The following is a 7906-nucleotide window of genomic DNA, read 5'->3' on the forward strand; positions in this document are numbered from 1 at the left end:
TACCCCATGAGCACTTTCTTCTATTTAGTGAGCCCTTTGTTGTAGACTTTGTGGCCTTGCTTTGTGGAGAGTACCCCAGAAGGATTCCTTCGTTCGTCTTTTTGCATTGAACTTCCCAAGTTGATCCTTCCCATTGTCGAGAACATGGCATTTTCAGTCAAGAATATTCTCAGATAAGTTGTCTTTCAGTCAAGAAGGCATTTTCTTCCATTTGGCAGCTCATAGTGGGTTTTGATTCAGGAGGACCTAATCAGATACCTGTTCACCAAGTAGAAAACAATATTTACTGCTTTTGCCCATAATTTCTTGGAGATTCCATAGTCGATGAGCATTGTCCATGCCACATCTTCCAGTTTCGATCTTTCTTTTAGCAATACCATTTTGCTGTGGAGTCGTTGGTGTAGAGACATTGTGCGTGATCCCCCCTTTTTTTGCTTTCACTTGAATCTTCTTGACAAGAACCATTAACACCTCAAGAGTCTCCTCCTTTGTTTTGTGAAATCGTGTCCAGGTGACTCTTGAGTTTGGCAGACCACGCACCAAGTCTTTCTGAGTTAATTTATTTAGAGGTGAGAAGCTTACATACACTAATCTTTCATGCCAAATTTCCGACTTCACCCATCTCATACCACCAACTTTTGGAGATTCATAGTCGACCGAGTGGATGTGCTTATTTCCTTTGTCCACTGAGACCACTCGGCCAGTTATCAGATTGGTACCTGTACTTTAGGCAATTCACATAGTACGCATTCCCAACTGAGTGCCAAAAAAAAAACTTTCCAACTTTACATTTACTAAGAATGTGCCCTCTCCTTTCTTTTTAAGGATGCATTCCTTTCCTGCAGGGCTTTCAGTGAGAAGAAATTCATGATGTTTTCAGTCATGTGCTTTGAGCATCCACAGTCCATAGTCCATTCCAGTCCGCTTCCTTTCATTGTTCCCTGCACATGCAAATCAAAGGTTAGATTTAGGAACTCAAACTAGTTTGGGTCTCTTGTTATGATAGAAAGGATGAATAAAGGGTTTCCTAATCCATGCAGGCAACATCCGCTTCTTATGTATGGTACCCGGTCCTTTGTTTGTAGTCACTTTATCAGTAAACACTTTGTTTTTCTAAGTAGACTGAACCCTGGCCTGACAATTTTCTTGAAAATGCACATTGTTCCCATAGTGGGCACATAGCCAGTTATCAGGGATAATGATATACTTGTTGTGAGGGTTGTAAGGAGTTTTCTCCCTTTGGAACCCGATACCCTGCCTGTTTCCACTATTGTTAAGATACATGGCAGTGACAACATCTGAGGACCAGGTCCACTTCAAAGATTTCTCAAGATCAATTCTTACTTTATCCAATTCAGCTTAAAGTTGCTGATTCTTCTCGAGTTCACTACATAGACTGGTTTTCACAATAGTTAATTCCTTTTCAAGCATGATGTGTGTCTCACTAGCTACTTCCTCCCCTTTCCCAAGACTCACATTCCTATGTTCTCTATTGAGTCTCTCAATGGTTTCCTCTAGATCGGTGCATATCATTAAAAGGTCATCCCTCTCTTCCTCCGTAGTTGCAATATTTCCTTCTAAGGTGTGTTTCTCATTGCTAAGATTTTCTATTGTTTCTTTTAGATCAACAACTACTACCACCAGGCCGTCTCTCTCATTTTTCACACTAGTTATTCTTTTATTCAAGGCTTTCTTTTCTTTTTCAAGATTAGCTATGGTCTCATTTAAGTCCACTACACAGACCACCAGATCATCTCTAGATTGTTCAGCCTCTTCTGTTCTATGGTCAGATCTCCTTATCATTAACAAGGATATAATAGGCATCAATTAGGACATTTGCTAACAACCTTAGCTTCTTAGAAGAGTAGGATTTCAGATTTCTCTGAACGTCCCTGAAGTTTACCTCATCGTTTTCATCTTCTTCATCATCATCAGACTGCGCCATCACCGTGAACAGTGAATCATACTTCGTTGCTTCAGTTTCCAATGCCATCATGGAACTATTTTTTGTATATGGTTCCCTTTCGGATTCACTAGAGGAGTCTCCCCAAGAAGCAAGAGCCTGCTTAATAATATTATCAGCAACACTTTTTCGATTGAATCGTTTGTCTGGAACCAGGTTCCTTTTTGCTGCTTTGTCAGTATTTTGTTTGTATTGCTCCTGTTTCGTGAGTGGGCAGTTTTTGATGAAATGCCCTGGCCTTCCACATCTGTGATAGAGATCGTTGTTCCTTGCTTTACTTGAACTACCCCACTTTGGTATACCACCATTTCTTCGAATCATCTTTTGAAATCTCTTAATAAGATAGGCCATGTCACTATCTTCATCACTTGAGTCGTTGCTTTCAGCTTTGAGTACCAGGTTCTTTTCCTTCTTAGGCTCTCTTCTTTCACTATCTTTCTTTCTTTTCATCTCGTACGTCTTCAGATTACCAATCAACTCATCCATAGTGAGAGTTTGTAGATCTTTAGCTTCAGTAATGACATTTACATTACTTTCCCAAGAACCAGGTAGAACACTGAGGATTTTCCTTACAAGTTTGTTTCTGGGAATGAAATCTCCAAGTGAATGAAGCTCATTTATAATGGAGGTGAATATGGTGTGCATATCTTGTATAGACTCATCATCCTTCATCCTAAAGAGCTCATATTTCGTGGTGAGCATGTCGATCTTGGACTGTTTGACCTGAGTAGTTCCTTCGTGTGTGGTTTGCAATGCTTCCCATATTTCTTTGGCAGTATCACAAGCTGAGACTCTATTGTACTCATCAGGTCATATATCACACATCAAGATTTTCTTGGCATGATAGTTCTTTTCTACAGCTTTTCTATCAATGTCGTTGTACTCTTTTTTGCCTTTCGGCACCATTGGTCATGTTTCTTCAAGCTTCTTCATGGGGACATGTGGACCATCACAAATGATGTCCCATAGTTATAAATCTCCTGCCATCATAAAATCATGCATGCGGGACTTCCACTAGTCATAGTACTGACCATTGAATCTGGGAGGTCTGTAGGTTGATTGTCCTTCCTCAAAGTTGGGTAGAGCAGCCATTGAGATCCTTTCTAGGTGTTAACCTTTTAGAAAGAACCTGCGTTGATGCCAATTTTTAGTTTGTATGAGTCCACCAAACTGTATAGTACCTAGTCCTATATGAAATAATGCTGAGAATGCAATAGAAACTGAAAGAAAAGGAGACAAGGGATTTTTACGTGGAAAAATCCCACACAAGGGGATTAAAAAATCACGACCTACTCTTGTAGGCATTTAACTTCACTAACTTGAAATCTCCCTATTACAAGCCACTTTGCAATAACCCTATTACAAAGACTTCAACTAACTTGTGATGCTCTCACCACAAGCCACTTTATAACTCTCTTAGTTACAAAGGCTTTAAACTTATGACTATTCCTAGTCACAACATAAACTCGAAAGTTTACGGATTTTTGATTTTTTCCTAAGACAAAGCTTCTAAGAAAGCAAACTAGGAAATACAATAAAGAGCAAAATGACAAGATTACAACTCAACTACGGATGTACATAAACTCTTTTAGAAACTGATCCTTAGTGGAGTTGTCTTCTTGTTCTTGACACACTAGTGACTTCAATGCCGGATAAACATTGTTATGCTTAAGAGAGAGTATCACTGAATGCACAAAAATGTTGTGCCTTGCACCAGGTTGTTATATCACAAAAGACATCACAATAGATAGTGATGTCAATTCTTGGTACACGCTTCTTCCCAATGAAAAGTGATGGATGTACTGCCTGCATAGCCACTTCTGTGTAGTTGCATTCCATCTAAATAGTCTACTTGTACTTCTCTCAGAGAACACTAACGGACCAGGTCCTAGTTGTGTTCCTCTTTTGTAACAGTTGCGAGATGGTCACTTTCTGCTGCTACGTTCTAGCTGTACAGTTGACTTGTACTTCTATCAGAGAACCCCAATGGACCAGGTCCCTGTTGTATTCCTCTTTATAATGATTACGGACAATCACTGACTTGTACTTGTGTCGGAGAACCCTAAGGGACCAGGTCCCTGTTGTTTTCCTCCCTGTGGTTGTTCATTCATTTGCTGATTTTCAGACTTGGACCATGTTAGTTAAAATGTATACCATGTGGGCCAAGTTCTCTATCTGGTTCTTCACAACAAGTTTGTTAGATTATCAAAACATAAGAAGCATAAGGCTAAGACATTGAAAACCTATCAATTATCTACTCACAGTTCTACTCCTTAAAGTAGTTCTGTCAAATCATCATCTTCTAGGTCTAAAGCCTCTTTAACCCCTAGATCTTCTTCTAAGAGTGGAGACTAGAACGAACACATGTGTGAGCCTACAATTTTTGAGATTTTTCCTCAAGAGTTTTCTTTCATGTCAGACCGTGAGGCCATGAAAAATCAAGTTTCTTCTATAGCTTCCCTTAATTCTGCTGAACATTACCCAAGTTTGATCACTCCAGGACTTCTTTCTTTAGTTCGACGTGAATGCCATTAAAAACCATATTTCCCAGTTCTGATTCCTGGTGCCAATCAATGAATCACTTCTTACCATGCTGGCTTTTCCTTTATTTACACCTATCCTTTTACTTTAGGGTTTAAACCTCCAATTGACCCAGTGATCATTGAGTTTTGTCGCTATTTTAATGTTTGCCTAGGTCAAATCGGTCTCATCATGTGGAGGGCAGTTGCTTGCCTTTGCTATTTGTAGGATTTGATTTCTGCTCCTTTTACCTGCCATCAATTGCTTCACCTTTAATCTCTAAAACTATTTCGTGAAGATGTCTTTTCTCTCGTGGCTAGAAGTAAAGGGGTTTTATGATCGAGATCGTGGCTGGTACGCCCGATTTGTTGCTGCCCCCATTAGTAGATTAGTGGGTGACGAATACATGCATTTCCCTGAAAAATGAAACTTTGCACGTAAGTGTTTCTCTCTCTTTCTTTCTTTGATGTCTTGAGTTCCTTTACATTATCATATATTTATTTTTCAGCAACCATGGAAGTTTTCGAAGAAATTCCTGACTTCAGTGCTTGGGTAGAAAAAATGTTGACTACTGCACCCATGGACAAAAGATCTTGAAAATTTCTTTCACAAAAATTTGGATGGGAAGTGAAGACTCACGGTACCTTTATTTTCGTGGTTTCTTTCCTTTTTGCTTGTTCTTTGCTTTTAACATATATAACTTTTCCCCATTTTTATTAGGGTTTGCCATTCGTGCCATTAACCAAGCATATATTCCCACAATTAGGCTTTCTATAAGTATTGCACAAGAGCGTATTTTGAGTTCTTCTTCCTCCAAGAGGAAAACTGCTGAAGCACGTTGGTCGGATAATGAAGAGGATACCGAAAAAAGTTCCTTAGTGAGAAAACCTCGTGTCAGAAGGCGCGTGATTTTAGATGATGAAAATCCTTCACGTATTTTCATATAAATTTCATTATCAAGTGAACCGTACAGATAAGCTATAACTACATCCATTAGATGTATTTCAAGCTTTTCATGTAGTGCTAAACTGATGAGATATCGAAATGTTATGGCATCCATAACAGGTGAATATGTTTCATCAAAATCGACTCCAGTTCGTTGTGAGAATCCTTGTGCAACAAGGTGAGCTTTGTATATTTCAACTTCATTTTCATCATTCCTTTTTCGCACAAAAACCCATTTATGACCAACTAGTTTTATACCACTAGGTGTTTGGACTACTGGTCCAAACACATCTCTTTTAGCAAGTGACTTCAATTCCGATTGAATTGCCTCTTGCCATTTTGGCCAATCAAATGTTTGTCGACATTCTTCGACAGATCGAGATTCAAGATCCTCACTATCTTGCATAATATTAAGTGCAACATTATATGCAAAAATATTATCCACCACTATTTCAGATCGATTTAAATTAATCCCATCACCAGTCGAACTTATTAAAAGTTCTTCACTCACATGAGCTTCGAGTTTATTGATTTCTTCAGGAATCTCAGAACAATCAGATCTTGGGTCTCTTCAGGAGATCCCTTCATAGTATCGTTTTGATCATTTGGCGATTTTCTTTTTCGAGGATTTCGATCCTTAGAACCCAAAGGCCTACCACGCTTCAGGCGTGCTTTAGGTTCACTAGCTTTCATGTTAGTAGATGGTCCTACTGGGACATCAATTCGGATAGGCACATTCTCTGCAGGGATATGTGACTTAGTTATCCTTTTCAAATCAGTAAATGCGTCTGGCATTTGATTTGCTATATTCTGTAAATAGATGATCTTCTGGACCTCCTGATTGTATATAGGGGTACGTGGATCAAAGTGAGATAGTGATGAAACTTTCCACACAATTTCTCTTTTGATTTCCTTTTTCTCTCCCCCTAATTGTGGGAAATTTGTTTCATCAAACCGACAATCTGCAAATCGAGCAGTAAATAAATCTTCTGTCAATGGTTCAAGATAGCGAATAATAGAGGGTGATTCAAACCCAACATATATTCCTATCCTTCTCTGTGGTCCCATTTTACTACGTTGTGGTGGTGCTACTGACACATATACATCACATCCAAAAATTTGTAGATGGGCAATATTTGGTTCATGACCAAAAACTAATTGTCACAGAGAATATTTATTATAATGTGTCGGTCTGAGACGGATAAGTGATGCTGCATGCAAGATAGCATGGCCCCAAACAGTAGTGGGCAATTTTGTTTTCATAAGTAGTGATCTTGCTATCAATTGCAAGCGTTTAATAAATGACTCTGCAAGGCCATTTTGAGTATGAACATAAGCTACAAGATATTCAATTTTTATCCCAACTGATAGACAATAATCATCAAAAGCTTGAGATGAGAATTCTCCAGCATTATCAAGGAGAATAACCTTTATCGGATAATCTGGGAATTGTGCCCTTAATCGAATTATTTGGGCTAATAGCTTTGCAAACGCCAGGTTGCGAGATGCTAGTAGGCACACATGAGACAATCTTGAAGATGCATCTATTAGGACCATAAAATATCTAAACAGCTCACTTGGTGGGTGAATAAGTCCACATATATCCCTATGTATACGCTCTAAAAAGGCAGAAGATTCAATGTCAACCTTCATTGGTGATGGTCTAGTGATCATTTTGCCTTGATAACAAGCATCATAAAAAATTCATCATTTGTAAGAATCTTCAGGTTCTTTAATGGATGCCCACTCGAATTTTCAGTAATTCGTCTCATCATTATTGATCCAGGATGGCTCAAACGGCCATGCCAAAGCACAAAAGTATTTGAATCCGTAAACTTCTGGCTTACGATAGAGTGTGCTTCAACTGTACTAATTTTTGAATAGTATAAGCCAGAAGATAAAGTTGGTAACTTTTCTACAATGCATTTCTGGCAAGAAATATTCTCACTACAAGAAATCACGCTTATTGTGGAGACTAAAGTCGCCACAAAATCCCTAAAAGTTGTTGCTAAAGAGTATTAGTGGCGACTTTTATATTGCCATAAGCAAAAGCGTAACTGAAGGTTATTTGTGGCAACATTTGTTGTCGCCACTAAAAGAACATTTTTTGTGGCAACAGAGTTGCCACAAAAGGTTGAAAAAATTGCCACAAAACATAGTTCCATCAGAACAAATATTAGATGGGTTGCCGCTATATATTCACCTTTAGCAGCGACAAGATGCGCCACAAAAAATATTTATGTTTAGTGGCAAGATTATGTCGCCACTAAAAATGCCTCTAGTAGCGACTAAAGTGGCCACAAAAAATATTTATGTTCAGTGGCAAGGTTATGTCGCCTCTATAAATGTCCTTTAGTAGCGACTAAAGTGGCCACAAAAGTTTAAACCATGAAAGACACATGTTTTTTGTAGCGACTAAAGTCGCTGCAACAGAAATTGACCTTCAGTGGCCACTTATATATCGCAACAGTTACTAAT

This window comes from Nicotiana tabacum, chromosome 16, assembly GCF_000715075.1.
Source record: "Nicotiana tabacum cultivar K326 chromosome 16, ASM71507v2, whole genome shotgun sequence".
Classification (NCBI taxonomy): Eukaryota; Viridiplantae; Streptophyta; class Magnoliopsida; order Solanales; family Solanaceae; genus Nicotiana; species Nicotiana tabacum.